This window comes from Phyllobates terribilis, unplaced genomic scaffold, assembly GCF_046119375.1.
Source record: "Phyllobates terribilis strain yellow unplaced genomic scaffold, ASM4611937v1 Scaffold_7__3_contigs__length_470593459, whole genome shotgun sequence".
NCBI classification, from domain to species: Eukaryota; Metazoa; Chordata; class Amphibia; order Anura; family Dendrobatidae; genus Phyllobates; species Phyllobates terribilis.
The window spans coordinates 245,858,752-245,875,603 of record NW_027362767.1 but is presented as its reverse complement, the minus strand read 5'-3'; the positions used below and the strand labels follow the sequence as shown (position 1 = coordinate 245,875,603).

Here is a 16,852-nt window from a genome sequence, read left to right as displayed (position 1 = left end):
GGATCTGTGGATTCCCCGGAGCCGGCTATTGTTGGTTTGTTGTTTTGGGTCCCGTTGCCTCCAGCTATGACGGCAGTGGATGTGCTGACTCTGTGACTATATCAGAGTGACTTCCTCTCCTCATCTACTCCCAGTTTAGAAACAGGAACAGTGACCACGAAGAGGAGCATTTGTCTCTACATTGACATGATTTGGCGAAAATTCAGCGAGTTTTAAAAGAACCGCTGCCTCTGCAAGGGGGAACAAGATGGAGGCAGAGTACAGGCTGCTGTAAACTACAGCCTGATCGCAGTCCCAAAGTGCTCCCTTATGTCCTGACTGCCATTTATCAAGGCATATGAATGTCGTTGAGGGGGATCTTTGTTAGATCAGAGAGCTGCTACAATGATGCAGCTTTCGCCCTGGAGGACACTGTCTTTCCATGTAAGGCTGTGTGCCCACGATGCGTTTTTTAAGCGTTTACGCAGCAGCAAAAACGCTGCACAAACGCTTAAAAAACGCATGGTAGAAGGGCAGCAATGTTCCCCAATCATAATCCGCATGTGCTGTGCACATGCTGCGGAAATTTCCGCTGCGGATTATCATTGAGGAAAAAAACGCAGCACTACCAATTATTTTGCGGAAGCGCTGCGTTTTCGCTGCCATTGACTTGCATTAGAACGCATGGATTACGCATCACTGTATATGTAGATGCGCATTCCATGCGTTCTAATGTGCGGATGGTACCCGGGTGTAGAGGAGAGGAGAGTCTCCTCCGGACCCGGGTACCATAGAAACTGTAAAAAAAAAAAAAAAAGAATAAAATAAAAAAGAAATATTATACTTACCTTCTGGAGGCCCCCGCTCTCCTTCTCTTCACTTGCCGGCAGTTCGCGATGGAATGAAGGACCTGCGCTGATGTCATAGTCATGTGACAGGTCACGCGACGCTGACGTCGGCAGGTCCTTCAGTGTAAAGCGATCTGCCGGCAGCCGGGACAGTAAAGCAAGACAGCGCGGGCCATCGGAAGGTAAGTATAGATTTATTTTTAAACATTCTCTACGGTCACACTATAATATATGCCTTTTGCATGGATTTATATAGTGTGACCGAGTTGTCAAGCACTTTCCAAGTGATGCTAAAATCGCCTGTAAAGCGCTTGTCAACCCGCATGCGGAAATGCATGTGAAGAACGCTTCACTGCCGCATGTCCCTGGCAGGAAACACGCATGTACAATCCGCATGTACAATCCACATGCGTTTTTTCTGCCAGGGAGATGAAGAAACGCTCAGGAAAAAATCCTGAGCATTTCTGCATCGTGGGCACATAGCCTAAGGCCCAAGTCAAAATGGAAGCCAAAACTATACTCTTTTGGCCTACGTTGGGTAACTGGAGCCATATGGATACATAGGGCTCTAAAATGCTGTAACTGGGCTCAAAACTACATAGCCACTGCTAGGAATATGTATAGAAAGTCTCAGCAGCCAGACCTGTGAGTGCAGTGGCTTTCATATTTTGGGCCTTCCCTGTGATGGTGGTCCTTATCCATGAACAGATGTGTCCTCCTCTACCTCTCCTCTTGACTAGAAAGTTCCCATATGTTGCAAGATGATCAGCTGTGTGTTACCATGTCAAGAGTGGTTTATGGAATAAAGCATTTACACCTCCCTCCATATCCCACCTACAGGAGCTTTTCTGACCTCCCATCCTACATCCATAGACATTAAGATGCAGTTGGTCTCCCCTTTGTAGCTAAAATAGCTCACGCTCAACTGGGAAGGATTTCTACAAGTTTTTGGAGGCGTCTGTGGGAATTTTTGCCCCTTCATCCAGAAGAGCATTTGGAAGGTCAGACTCTGATGTTGGGGGGGAGGCCGGGGTCACAATCTCTGTTCTTGGATGGGGCTGAGGTCCAGGCTGTGCGGCTGCTCAGGTTCTTCCAAATGAAACTCCCCCCAACTATTTCTTTATGGATCTTGTGCATTGGGCATAATCATGGGGAACAGAAAAGGACCTTCCCCAAACCGTTCCTACAATTGTCCACAATGTCTTATGCTGAAGTATTAAGACTTCCCTTCACTGCAACTAAAGGCCCGAGGATGCCCCTGATAACAGCCCATAGCATTATCCTCCTCCCTCAAACTGTACAGCGAGCACAATGCAGCCAAGGGGTAACATTCTCCTGGAATCACCAAACCCAGACTCCTCCATCAGACGCCGGATAGAGAAGTGTGATCCGTCACTGCACAGAACACATCTCCTCCAGAGTCCAGTGGTGGCGGCTTTACACCACTCCATCCTACTCTCAGCATTGTGCTTGGTGGTGTACGGCTGCATGCAGCTGCTCGGCCATGAAGCTCCCGGAGGGGGCGCTGTGTTTGTGCTGATACCAGAGGAGGTCTGGACTCTGCAGTTATGGGGTCAGCAGAGCGGTGGTGACTTTTCTGCCCTCTGCTCCTCAGCACTCGGCCCCCCGCTCTGTAACGTTACGGGGTCTCCACTTCGCGGCTGAGTTGTTGCGGTTCCTTCCACTTCTCAATAATATCACTCACAGGTGATGAGGAAGATTTAGGAGGAAGAAATGTCATGAACGGACTTGTTACCCCGGAGGCTCCTATTACAGGACCGTGCTGGTGTCAGTGAGCTCTGCACGACTGGCCACTCTGTCACATGTTAGTAAAGGCAAACGGCATGGCGGGGGCCGAATCTTATATACTTGTGGGGGGGGGGGGCTAGGGGCCGGATGTTCTACATTAGGGGGGTGAGGGGCCGGATATTATACACCGGAGGGTGAGGGGCCGGATGTTATAAATTTGGGGGGGGGGGGGACGAAGAGCCGGATGTTTTGCACTGCGGTGCAATGGGTCAGATATTATACACCAGGGGTCAGTGGGTCAGATATTATACACCGGGGGGGCAGTGGGTCAGATATTATACACTGGTGGGGGCAGTGGGTCAGATGTTATACACCGGGGGGGGGGCAGTTGGTCATGTATTATACACTGGGGGAGGGGGCAGTTGGTATTATACACTGGGGGGGGGGGCAGTAGGTCATGTATTATACACTGGGGGGGGCAGTTGGTCATGTATTATACACTGGGGGGGGCAGTTGGTCATGTATTATACACCGGGGGGGGGGGGCAGTTGGTCATGTATTATACACCGGGGGGGGGGCAGTTGGTCATGTATTATACACCGGGGGGGGCAGTTGGTCATGTATTATACACTGGGGGGGGGCAGTTGGTCATGTATTATACACTGGGGGGGGCAGTAGGTCATGTATTATACACCGGGGGGGGGGCAGTTGGTCATGTATTATACACTGGGGGGGGGGGCAGTTGGTCATGTATTATACACTGGGGGGGGCAGTAGGTCATGTATTATACACTGGGGGGGGCAGTAGGTCATGTATTATACACTGGGGGGGGCAGTTGGTCATGTATTATACACTGGGGGGGGCAGTTGGTCATGTATTATACACTGGGGGGGCAGTTGATCATGTATTATACACTGGGGGGGGGCAGTTGATCATGTATTATACACCGGGGGGGGGCGGCAGTTGGTCATGTATTATACACCGGGGGGGGGGCGGCAGTTGGTCATGTATTATACACTGGGGGGGGGGGGGGGCAGTTGATCATGTATTATACACCGGGGGGGGCGGCAGTTGGTCATGTATTATACACTGGGGGGGGGCAGTTGATCATGTATTATACACCGGGGGGGGGGGGGCGGCAGTTGGTCATGTATTATACACTGGGGGGGGGGGCAGTTGATCATGTATTATACACCGGGGGGGGCGGCAGTTGGTCATGTATTATACACTGGGGGGGGGGGCAGTTGATCATGTATTATACACCGGGGGGGGGGGGGGGCAGTTGGTCATGTATTATACACCGGGGGGGGCTGTTGGTCATGTATTATTCACCGGGGGGGGGCGGCAGTTGGTCATGTATTATACACCGGGGGGGGCAGTTGGTCATGTATTATACACCGGGGGGGGGGGGGGGGGGGCGGCAGTTGGTCATGTATTATACACCGGGGGGGCAGTTGGTCATGTATTATACACCGGGGGGGGCAGTTGGTCATGTATTATACACCGGGGGGGGGGGGCGGCAGTTGGTCATGTATTATACACCGGGGGGGGGGGGGGGCAGTTGGTCATGTATTATACACGGGGGGCGGCAGTTGGTCATGTATTATACACCGGGGGGGGGGGGGGCGGCAGTTGGTCATGTATTATACACCGGGGGGGGGGGGTTGTCAGATATTATACACTGGGGGGCAGTGAGTCAGATGTTATACACCAGTGGGGGCAGTGGGTCAGATGTTATACACCAGTGGGGGCAGTGGGTCAGATGTTATACACCAGTGGGGGCAGTGGGTCAGATGTTATACACGGGGGGGCAGTTGGTCATGTATTATACACCGGGGGGGGGCGGCAGTTGGTCATGTATTATACACTGGGGGGGGGGGGGGGCAGTTGATCATGTATTATACACCGGGGGGGGGCGGCAGTTGGTCATGTATTATACACTGGGGGGGGGGGGGGCAGTTGATCATGTATTATACACCGGGGGGGGGGCGGCAGTTGGTCATGTATTATACACTGGGGGGGCAGTTGATCATGTATTATACACCGGGGGGGGCGGCAGTTGGTCATGTATTATACACTGGGGGGGGGGCAGTTGATCATGTATTATACACCGGGGGGGGGGGCAGTTGGTCATGTATTATACACCGGGGGGGGGCAGTTGGTCATGTATTATTCACCGGGGGGGGGGGCGGCAGTTGGTCATGTATTATACACCGGGGGGGGGGGGGGGGGCGGCAGTTGGTCATGTATTATACACCGGGGGGGGGGGGGGGCGGCGGCAGTTGGTCATGTATTATACACCGGGGGGGGGGGGCAGTTGGTCATGTATTATACACCGGGGGGGGGGGGGGGGGGCGCGGCAGTTGGTCATGTATTATACACCGGGGGGTGGGGGGCAGTTGGTCATGTATTATACACCGGGGGGGGGGGCGCGGCAGTTGGTCATGTATTATACACCGGGGGGTGGGGGGCAGTTGGTCATGTATTATACACCGGGGGGGGGGGGGGGCGGCAGTTGGTCATGTATTATACACGGGGGGGGGCGGCAGTTGGTCATGTATTATACACCGGGGGGGGCAGTTGGTCATGTATTATACACCGGGGGGGGGGGGGGGGGGGGTTGTCAGATATTATACACTGGGGGGCAGTGAGTCAGATGTTATACACCAGTGGGGGCAGTGGGTCAGATGTTATACACCAGTGGGGGCAGTGGGTCAGATGTTATACACCAGTGGGGGCAGTGGGTCAGATGTTATACACCGGGGGGGCAGTTGGTCATATATTGTACACCGGGGCGAGTGGCTGATTGAGAAACCTGAATTCAGTGCTTACGACGTGTGTCCTATGCTTTTATCCAGTTAGTGTATGTGTGTGGAAATGTACTGAACCCATTCATGAGAAATTACAAGTCCTATATTCATGTCCGTTATACGTCTGGTAATATTGTCTGTTCTGTGATAGATAGTAGTTACCTGCCCCCATCTTCTTGCCATTTAATATTTCTGCTTATTGTCAGTGAATGGAAACATCATTCATTTCCAGAGCCCCAAAATGTGTCCTGATATGTGATGATCATAATGGAGCAATGTCTGTTCAGGAAAGTCTCTCCACAAGCCATCAATCTCCCAGCAGAACATTGTCAAGGTCATCGTCTGCCTCTTATCTTGTCTCTGGTCACCATTTATTTTTCTCTTTGTGGGATTCCTTGTTAATTAGTCGTCCCTATTATTATAATCAGTCACCCGGCAGACTGTACAGAGTCGCCTAATTACAAAGCGGCCTTGGTCATGCCCTGCTTATTTCTAGGGCATGAAGCCTAGCAGGAGATTGGGAAATGGCCACCTTCGTTCCTTCCTGCTGCTGCTCCAGTCATTATTTCTTGTGCCGCACTTACTGATTTACACAAGTCTTTTCCAGGCAGTTTCTTCATCCAGCTGAGCTGAACTGATTCTGTGTTTGAGACGTGGGAAGATACAGACTCTTGTCCGAGATAGTAAATGGCTTGTACTGGATGGGAGACACAACTAGAGCGACCAAAGTGATCATCTGTATATGACATCTAATCATTAGATTACAGAGCAGTCTGACCTGCGGATTCCCTGTGTATAAGATGACCCCTCTCCATGTGCCCCGCAGAACCTCCTTCTCCGTGAGCTAGATGGCAGAGACTGGAGGCGTCCATTCAGACCCTGAGACACCCACTGATTTTAATAAGTGCTGACAAAAGAAGATCCGAACTTCCTAAATATAAAATGGGCTTTGGTCCGCTCTCACAAAGATGCCAATGTGGTCAAACCGAGAATAAAAACCTTATATAAGGTGGAATTTGCCCCCTACGAGCCAGAGCTAAGAGGCACTACTAGTGGCTCTGATAGACAATGGTCGCCCGCATTTACAGGCTCTTACACACTAGATAAAAAATTATTTTGGTGGGACCGGCCAACCATCTATGGCAGCCTCCCAACTGATAATATTGAAGAAGAGCAGGATCAGGCATATCGAGGTAAAATGCCCAATCATTTTACTTCCCAGCCAATACAAATCATCACCAGAAGAGTCTGACAGTCCTACTCCACTCTCCCCATTGATTGATAAAACTTGAACACTCGGCCAAGCGTACATGTTTATAGGGAGGGTAGGAGAGAGGTGTGTAGACACCATTAGACAATAGTTTACCTGAGTGTCACGGACACACATCCAGGGGCATCAGGCAGATCCTACCACTTTGTCACAGGTGACACCGAAGAGATCACATAGATCTCACCATTGCCACGAGTTGTCAAGGGGACGCAACTCCGCTTCCTTCAATCGTCAGGACAATTGCGCAATTGAGTGACGAGTGATGGATGAAACCGCTGCTGCTTACACTACTAGGCCGGTTATTGGGGAACTCACAGTGAGCGTATTGGTATATACACCTCCGATTCCAACGCATGGAATATATATATATATATATATATATATATATATATATATATATATATATATATATATATATATATATATATATATATATATATACGCCGGGACGGTCACTGCTAACTCCACAATAACAAAAGAGAACCACTAGCTGCCACCACCAATCATTTAAACACGCCAATTGGACACCAGTTACAGCTAGCGTATGGCTTCAAGGGTGCAGTTTACAGAGCAAGAGGAACAGAGCTATTAAATTTATATATTCAATTCATAAAGATAAGCCATGTTTATACAAGATGATACAAAATGGGAACAAAACAATAGGATATATACAATTACATAAACTAAACAGTAATAACGAAAGGGAAGTACTAAACCTGTGTCACAGAAATGGCTCAAAGCTTAGCGGAGGGAAGCACTCCGATTAGGAAAATGGAACATTCTCACAGCAAACTATGTCTTCCCAGAATGACCAAAACCCAAACCTAAATGCTGCTTTTTATTAGCTCAAGGTTACACCCTCATACCTCTTCTTGATGAGCTCACCTAGGGGCTGGTTGTGGGATGTGCTGAGTTGGTTAGAATTCTATGAGATCCCCAACTTACAGGATATATTTGCCCCTGGAGGTTCCAGGCGGTAGATATTGCTGTCATATTTCTTATCGTGATTTTACCTTTACATTTTGATGAAACATGACCTGGATAGCATCAGCTATTGGACAGTTATTAATATGGGGGGTTCTATTGGCCTTCTAGTGATGTGAGTGAATGCATTCTGTTTGTTCCTTCGCTAGGACGCTGAAAATCTATCTCCCATAAATATCAGATCGATGCCAAACCCCAATATTCATATCTGGACGCCGGAGACAGAGGGTCTAGAACACTCAGAAAAATCCTTTGAACCCAGGATGCTCCTTCCTCGGAACAAGGAAGCCCCTACCCTTCTACTCCTCTGCGTCAACAAATCTCAAGCTTATTGTCTTTTTCCCCAGTAGATATCAAGTTTTAATCACCTGTTCATGGAAGGAGGTCTCTGTTTCAAAGGAGGATGAAGTGTTAGCTCCCTTGCTCATTTCCCTTGTTTATCCCAGATGTTCAATGTGAGGTGGGATATGTCCCCTCTCTGGAGAGGTTTTATGGATTTTTAATTATTCTATGACACAGAGTTCCCACTCTTGTCCTGGGACTTGATGTGATGCTCCATCTCATCCCCATTGAGGTGAAGAAATTAGAATTGCAGTACCAGATGTAACCTATGAACAAGTGTGGCGCTGTTTTGGGAAGATAAAAACCCTTTTCCTCTAATTCTTTATAAGGCTATGTGCCCACGATGCAGAAATGAAGCAGAAATTTTCCTGAGCATTTCTGCATCTCCCTGGCAGAAAAAACGCATGCGGATTTTACATGCGTTTTTTCTGCCAGGTAGAAGCGTTTTTTCAAGCACTTTTCCAAGTGATTTTGAGCATCACTTGGAAAGTGCTTGACAAGTTGGTCACACTATATAAATCCATGCAACCGGCATGGATTTATATTGTGTGACCAACTTATGCTGCTTTAAATGCAGCATCAATAGTAAAAAAAAAAGAATTTAAAAGTAAAAAATAAAAAAAAAAAAACATTATACTTACCTCTCTTGTGGCCCCCGATTTTCTTCTCCGGTGGCGTCCGCTGTCCTCGGCATTAAATGACATCACCACAGGTCCTTTCAGAACACCGTGGGACGCCGAGGACAGAGGACGCCACCAGAGAGACCGGGGGCCGCCGGAGAGGTAAGTATAATGTTTTTTTTTTTAAATTTTTTTATTATTATTTTTTACTAATGGTACCCGGGTCTGAAGGAGAGTCTCCTCTTCTCCAGACCCGGGTACCATCCGCACATTGAACTGCATAACATCCGCATGCATACATGTATACATGCAGATGTTATGCGATTCAATGCAAGTCAATGGTGGCGATTTTGCCCAAGAAATGGTAGTGCTGCGGATTTTTCCACAATGATAATCCGCAGCGGAAATTTCCGCAGCATGTGCACAGCACATGCGAATTATCATTGGGGAACATGGCAGAAAACTTAACATGCGTTTTTAATGCGTTTTTGCGGCGGAAATGGCGCCGTGGAAACGCATTAAATCCACATCGTGGGCACGCAGCCTAACCCTTTTAGGCCTCCTGCACAGACATTTTTCCCAGCATTTATAATAAGCATCGTGTGTTTCAAGTATTTTTCATAGTGTTTTTCCAAGCCTTTATAGTAGCGGTATATATTTTGTCACACTTGTAACATGCATGCGTTTTATTATCTAGAGTATTCCCAGTACTATAAAGAAGCATAGGGAAAAATGGGCAAAAAAAATACCGTGCACAAAAAAAAAAAGTTACTGGCTGTAAGGATGCCACAAAAACAAAACGCGTGCAACACCAGAAAAAAAAAAGTTTAAAAACTCTTGACAAAAAAAAAGTATTACTTTTCAGAAAAACGCTGTGCATGAAATCAGTCTTGAAGGAGATGTCTTGTTAAAATAAGTAATCACCTGTCCACAGAATAGGGGATAACTTGCTGAACCTCAGGGGTCCCACTTCAGGGTCTCACACCAGTCGGTAAATCGGGAAACTTTTCTCCCTATTACAAGATGGCTCAGCAGGAGCAAATAAATCTGACGAGTGCAATCGGATTAAAAGCACTCAGCTCAATGTTATACTATGGGCAAATGCAGATGACAGAGAGAGACCAAAGTTTGGGTCCCCATTGACTTCTATGGGGTTCAGATTAAAGTTCGGGTAGAGAACTTCCACTGGTCCGCTCATCACTACTCCGGTACAGCTGCCGGACAACCTCTGTAGAAGCTAGAATAGCAGCCATATTGGTTGTCAGTTTCTCCTGGAAACCACTGGATAAAATACTTTATATTGACAATGGAAGGTGACTCCAGCCTATAGATAGGTCGTGTGGTTGGGGGGTCTTCTCGTGCAGTATGTAATGGCCGTATGGCCCGTATCCATGTGCCCTCGCCTGTGATACCAGTGACAGCTCCGGGTGGGCAGCGGTCTGCGTTCTGCCTGTGGATTTGCAGCTCTGAAAGCCGCTGTCTGATCGCCATGAATGAATTAAAATCCTTCTGGGATACTTTTCAAATTGAAGTACATGTTCTTTGTCTGCAGCTGGTATCTGGAGCCCGGCACTTCCAAGCTTCATCGCCCCTGCACTCTTCATTTAACATTTATTGCAACCTTCTCCGAGCATCCGCCATCGCCGCCTCTAATTAAAGGCTCTGACCTGTTAACAAGGAGCACAACAATTCTGGAGCAAATGTCTAGTATCGTGCGGTCTTATACTGACTGCCCGTCACATGCACTACTGGCTTACGCCAACCCGGTGCTCCTGGGACTCCGCTATAACAGCCCTCATTATCTGATAGATTTCCATCAATCTGCAGGCTTGCATCACCGCAGTTCTGTCTTTCACTCCATGCACCAGAGGGATCAGGATGAGCACAGATCTATTTCCCACTTATTTGTGATGTGTGAGTATTTCTGTAATCTATTGGCACCTCCTGCCATAGCTCCTCATTGTCTCGTGACATCTGCAGATCATTGCACCTCTTCCTATAGATACATCTACATATTACAGATCGGCTCACACTCATAAGCCATGAAGACCCCTCGTGGCTGTTTGCCACCGCTGCTGAGGGACCGGCGTTCCTGGTAATGATGTCTAAAGAAAATGTATTCCTGGGAGATGCGTAATTCCCAGATATTATATCAAATACAAAGAAATTACCGGGTCCGGGGTGTGAACGTGTTTGACGGAGACAGAGTATTATTTAGGGAATGCTATGGCACCAGATTATTAAGAGCGGCTAGTAAAGCAAGTACAGAGCATATATATATATATATATATATTATATATATATATATATATATTTTTTTTTTTTTTTTTTAATTTTTAAAGAGGACCTGATATCTCTCCTTCCTCTGTTGTTCTTCCTGGAAATTGGAAGAAAAATGACAACTAGGAGGTACTAGTTGAGGGTGTTGTCATAAAGTCTGACACTATCCGAACAGTGCTGTAAATGGACACACCCCTTTGACAAGGAGTTGTCACTTTGATTATACATTTCCAGGAGGAATAATTGAGGAACAATATAACGCAATGATAAAGAAATTATGGAAATACATTAGTGTGTTGCACACCCGTAAGGCTGCATTCACACATGCAGGTTTTTTAAGGCAAACATAGGTCTCCTGTTCTTTGTATCCGCTCCTATCAGTCCTTTACAATGTGGTCTGATTCAACCTGAAAGGAAGATGGAATAAAAGGCAGGTTATTACACACGGCAGTGGTAGTATGACCGTGTAGGTGCTTTTCCCCCAATTATAATGATACCTTTATTTTTTTTGTCACACAAAAGGGCTAAGGAAATCCCACAGAGTGGATAGACTCGTAAACAGAGATTTTATTTAGATAATTAAAACAAATAAATATACAAGTTAATCAATCAGAGGCCGCTGATTAACTTGTATATTTATTTGTTTTAATTATCTAAATAAAATCTATTTTTACGGGTCTATACACTCTGTGGGATTTCCTTAGCCCTTCTTTTGTGTGACAAATATTATGTGAGTTTTGGCCTGAATTTGCTTCTTTAATATGGGTGTTTTTTTTGGCATTGACTTTATTTTTTTTGTAGACCTTCATTGCACCAGTCATGAGAAATCGAGGGTGGAAGTCCTATGTAAATCAGACTGGAAGTGCAGTGGGGTGTGGCAATGCTCTTGGAAGAAACATTCTAAGTGCACTGACACGCCCCCCGTGCACTTCCAGTCTGATTTACATATACTTTCGCACTCTTTCTCATGACTGGTACATTGGATCTTTACAGAAAAGGCATCATTTATTTCGGGGGACATGCCCCTATAAAGCTGTATCACTACTAACATATGTAAAGGTGCCGACAGGTTCCCCCCTCTTACAGGAGCTCGGGCACAGGAGGACTGTTGTGGCTGTACGTGCACCACACTATAGATGATTTGTTTGGGGGTAAACTGGAGAAATCTGCACCGAATTGAGCTGCCCACAGATGTAACCAAAGACTGATGTCTTCTCCATAACTTTGCATCGTATCATTCCTCTATTATGTCTCCTGGAAATGTATGGATAAACGAACAACTAGGCATTACCCTTCTACCCTTCCAAAGTGGTGGGTCTTTACATAGGCTGCGCTGATTGGACGGCCCTCAACTAGGACCTTTCAGTTGTCCATTAATTTCTAAATTTCCGGTAGGAATAATGGAGGAACAGCACAGAAAAGTGCTGTAAGAAAAGAAGCTCCGCAGCCATTATTTCATCAGGCCAGTGGAGAGATCCGGTCTCTGTCCTGGTAACATAACCCTTATGGAAACTCAGACAATAGTGACCGCTTCAGTGGTCACAGTTCTTATACTAGTCTTATACTAGGGTACATCTTAAAGGGGTGGTCCACCTTCGAGGCCAATTTATTCTTGTTTAACTTTAATGCATGTATTTGGGGCTAAAAATATTTTTTTTACAATTGCGTTTCACTAAAAACTTGGCACTATTTGCCTTTACATAGCCCCTGTATTGCCCGGTCTATTGCTGGCTGCGAATGAGTTAACTGAGAATCAGTCAGTGAGCTTCTTCTGTTGGTCTGAAGGGAGAGTTTGTAACTCCTTTATCTCTCTTTCGCTGAGCTTTTCTCAAATGATTTATGGCCACAGACCACATCAAAGTTGAATGTGCATGGAAAGAGCCTGTAAAAGCAAAATGGTCCAAAATATTTAATGAGACCCAATTGCAATAATGAATTTTGGCCCAAAATACAGGTGCATCTCACTAAATTAGAATATCATCAAAAAGTTAATTTATTTCAGTTTTTCAAGCTGTTGTTATAAAGTATTCTAATTTACTGAGATAATGACTTTTGTGTTTTCATTGGCTGTAAGCCATAATCATCAACATTAACAGAAATAAACACTTGAAATAGATCACTCTGTTTGTAATGACTCTATATAATATATGAGTTTCACTTTTTGTATTGAAGAACTGAAATAAATTACATTTTTGATGATATTCTAATTTAGCGAGATGCACCTGTACATGCATTTAAGACATAAAAAGGTCCCAAAGATGTACAACCCCTCTGATTTCCGTTTACAAGGGCATCCACTAATGTGTACGGGTGAAGAAATATCTACAAAAACTGATGGCCAATGTTAGCGAAGGGCCAGAAGTTCTCAGCGGATGACGCGTTACAGGGGGGTGATTATTATCTGCTTCCTTAGGTGGAGGCCGCTCCTCTGATGCCTCCTTCGCCAATGTGAAGGCCGCCACATATCTGTAGATGGTTCATCTTGGAAGATCAAAGGATTAATGTTGTTGCCTTGGAACAAAAGCCACAATGACAGTGACATACGTGTGGCGGTTCGAGAAGCCCGAGTTTTTGTTTTACGGTAATTGGCCGTGTATCCCGGTGGAAAGTCAGCTATGCTCACATCAAATTGCAGCCAAATGCCAGCGGCACGGCGGAGCCGGGAGGGAGGAAGATCTTTCCAAGAAAAAAAAGGGGTAGATCCTTTATGTGACTGGTAACAAAGGGCTGCCATCAGTCACACAGGGAAGAATGAGGGACGGGATGACAGTGGCACAGAGGACTGGTGATTACAGCTGCCAACCTGACCATTTGTCACCCGCCATGTGACCCTCCCACCGTCCAGAGACGCAGTAATGATTTCTGCGTCTATCCCTCATTATACAGCTCACACGACCATGGTTTACATTTCATCAGTGAGATTGTTATATCTAAGCAAAGCTTCAACCTCCCAGCAACATGAAAATGCCGCCAGCAACATGAAAATGCCGCCAGCAACATGAAAATGCCACCAGCAACATGAAAATGCCGCCAGCAACATGAAAATGCCGCCAGCAACATGAAAATGCCGTCATCCCCGGGCAGGAACCAGCAATGTTCACTTCTTCTCTCTTCATTTCCACATCTAGTAGTATAATTGTATGATTTTCCTTGGTATACTTTTTTTGGGGGTAAAGGATGTGGTGTGTGTGTTGGTTATGAGCGTTGTCGCCCATAAGGGTCATTGAACCGACCGAGATTGTACCCATGACTATCTCAATCCAGAGGAATTATATCCAGCCAGAGCAAGGGCCACACACCATCTGCAAGGGCCGATAATCGACAAATGAGCGACCATCGCCCCGTGTAAACGTCACCCATCAACATGCTTGTTGGTGCAGACCCTTAAATTTATTGTTGGCAACACATCGGCCGTGTGATCAAGGGATGTGCTGCCGCCAACATGCACGCTGTATGGGGGCAGAACAACCGTACTTGTGACCTTTCTGTCCCCGTACTGTTGTACCAGCCATTAAATGAGCGCAGATCAGGTTATTTATAATTCATCAATGCACGTTTATTGGCAGAAATCAGCCAGTGTAATGGGTCTCTGCACATGGTCCATGTCTTCTCAGATGGGGACTGCTGCTATAGATCTCATGCAGAAACGCATCTCCTTTGAGAACAAAGGATTGGGCATATTTCAATTCAACAGCCCGATCCTTCTTTACGAAAAGTGAGATGAGCGTGGAGACATCTACACCCACAGTGGATGGCCGGCTGTTTCCACCCAATTTGGGAGAAACTTGTATGGCTACCCTCGGTGACCTAATCAAACAGGTTATATAGAATATTCCTGTATTTTTTTTTACCCTTTTTGCAGAGACTGGTTCCTCTTGGCTGTAATGGGGCTTCATGTTGGCATCTGTAAACCAAACATTGAACTCTACAGAGTCCAGGCTCTGCGGCCATAATACGCCAGCGATACAGTCCCCTTGTATCTGTATAGCAGAGGGGGCAATGGGGCAGATTTACCAGTGATGGGAAGGAGAGTCCCTTGTAGGCTCTCGTCTCGGCCATATGACAAATATGGAACATTTCTTGATCCGACTTGCAGAACCTAAGACGCTTGGATTTATTTTCAGCGCCATCATGCAAGATATTTCTAAATGTCTTAGGACAGTGAATGTCATTTGTCTCACGGACTTGGAGCGCGAGGACATGTCGGACCTGAAACAATACCTGCTATGTGACAGCCTGTAGTGCTGGAGACATTTCTCATGAGCTGGGAGGCTTTTTGTAGAATATGGTAATTTGCTCAAAAAGAACAACCTATATTCCAGATACACATAACGGAAAACCAATAAAAGCCTCCAGAAATTCCATGTATTCACCTGTACTTGTGCTGGAACGTGGAGCTAGTTTCTCTGCACTTTTTTTTTTTACAGGTGAAAAAGCATAAAATGAAATGTAAACACATACCAGAACACTGTATACGGTCCAACGTACCAGCTGTGTCAGTCTGTGGTATATAAACTGGGGATCAGCAGTATACTGATGGAGCCGGCCACCGCGATCTCTCAGTAAGGCTGCGTTCACATTTTGCTGCTATTACATATGTTGCGGGAGGGCTTTGGGACACACTACTAACATATCCTTTGGTCCCAATCCATATATTGACCTTTGACTCCCATATACTACATCCTATGGAATAAAATTCCCATAGGAAGTATATTTGTTATACAAGGTGTCTGGCCACTTTTAGGTGGAGGAGGCCACCTCGGCATCTTCCATCCAGACATGACTTGTACATGACACCCCGGAGGACGCCATCCCGAGGCTCTCATTCCCATCCATCATGTGCTGTGTAGATGGGTGATGACTGGACAATCCTCCACTTGTGGATCAGCAGCTTCCAATTGAGCCCATGTAATGAAGAGCGGCCGCACACCCGGAGCCAAACTGCGGGCATTAGGTCTCCTGCAAAGTAGAACATGAGGAGGAAACATCTTGTTTTGTTTTCTTTTAGATGGATGATGTCTCTAATATAAAGGGTGTGGTAATTTGCCTGAAGGTCCCTAAATATAGAGAATTAGATATGAAGCGACCCAGAGAGCAGCTGACGGGAGTAAAGTGGCTTTTATCAGGACTAATCCATATTTATAGAGGACTCCGAATAAATATTTCTCTGCTTGTAACATGGGGTGAAAATTTCCATTGTGTTTGGCTGTCATATATTAGGAAGTTGTTTTTACTAGGATATGGTGAATGAATCATGTGGGTTATTATGGACTTCTATGGGCACATTGGCACCGGCCTCTACCTCCAATTTCATTTGATGTCGTCTTGTATTAGATGCCACATTATCTAGATATTCTCCTTCAGCAGTATTGCTTCCAGGAAAGGGTGGTTTCATATAGTTGACTTTCATGATATGCGTATGGCCCGGCCGAACTCAACAGCCTCACATGTGACTCACAGCCAGTCTGGACATCACTATGAAACTCCTACTAAGAGGGTCAGATGTGTGAAACCGGCCTCACAAGGGACCGTGCAAATAAATGACACATTTTGGCACATGGAGCACCCGCTGCTCAGCCGCACAGTCCCCGGGTGCTCCTGCTCATACACAGGGGATGAATGCTGCCTGAACCTGCTGAATTTTATAGGACTGGATGTCCATCTAAGAGGTATGAGGAGCCTCCTGCCTCTCCCCTAACAGCAGATATTAGCGGAAAATGACAGATGGGGCATATTGTTTCAATATGTCCAATTGTTTTGGTCTTGGGGGTGGGGGCGATAACCGCTGCTAGAGGTGTCTGATAGCAGGTTATTCCTCATTCCCCATTGGAAACACATGCACTGAACAGGAGGACAAGCCGGACGTTCATGTGTATAGGAGTGGCCAAGAGGAATAGTTTTCGGCTGAGCAAATGTTTGGCCATCTTTTGCTGCAGGCATCCATCTCTCATCAGTACAGTCCACAGTATT

The 16,852-nt window shown here is 46.4% G+C and overlaps 2 protein-coding genes across 11 annotated transcripts in view; one reads left to right on the top strand and one right to left on the bottom strand.

Annotated features, from left to right (window-relative positions):
- The window catches only part of CARD9 (caspase recruitment domain family member 9), a 173,761-nt gene that overhangs the window by 82,877 nt on the left and 74,032 nt on the right, over nt 1-16,852 (bottom strand). The gene's annotated exons all lie outside the window — the stretch shown is intronic.
- GPSM1 (G protein signaling modulator 1) overlaps nt 1-16,852 on the top strand; it is a 242,000-nt gene that overhangs the window by 213,826 nt on the left and 11,322 nt on the right. The window lies entirely within an intron of this gene.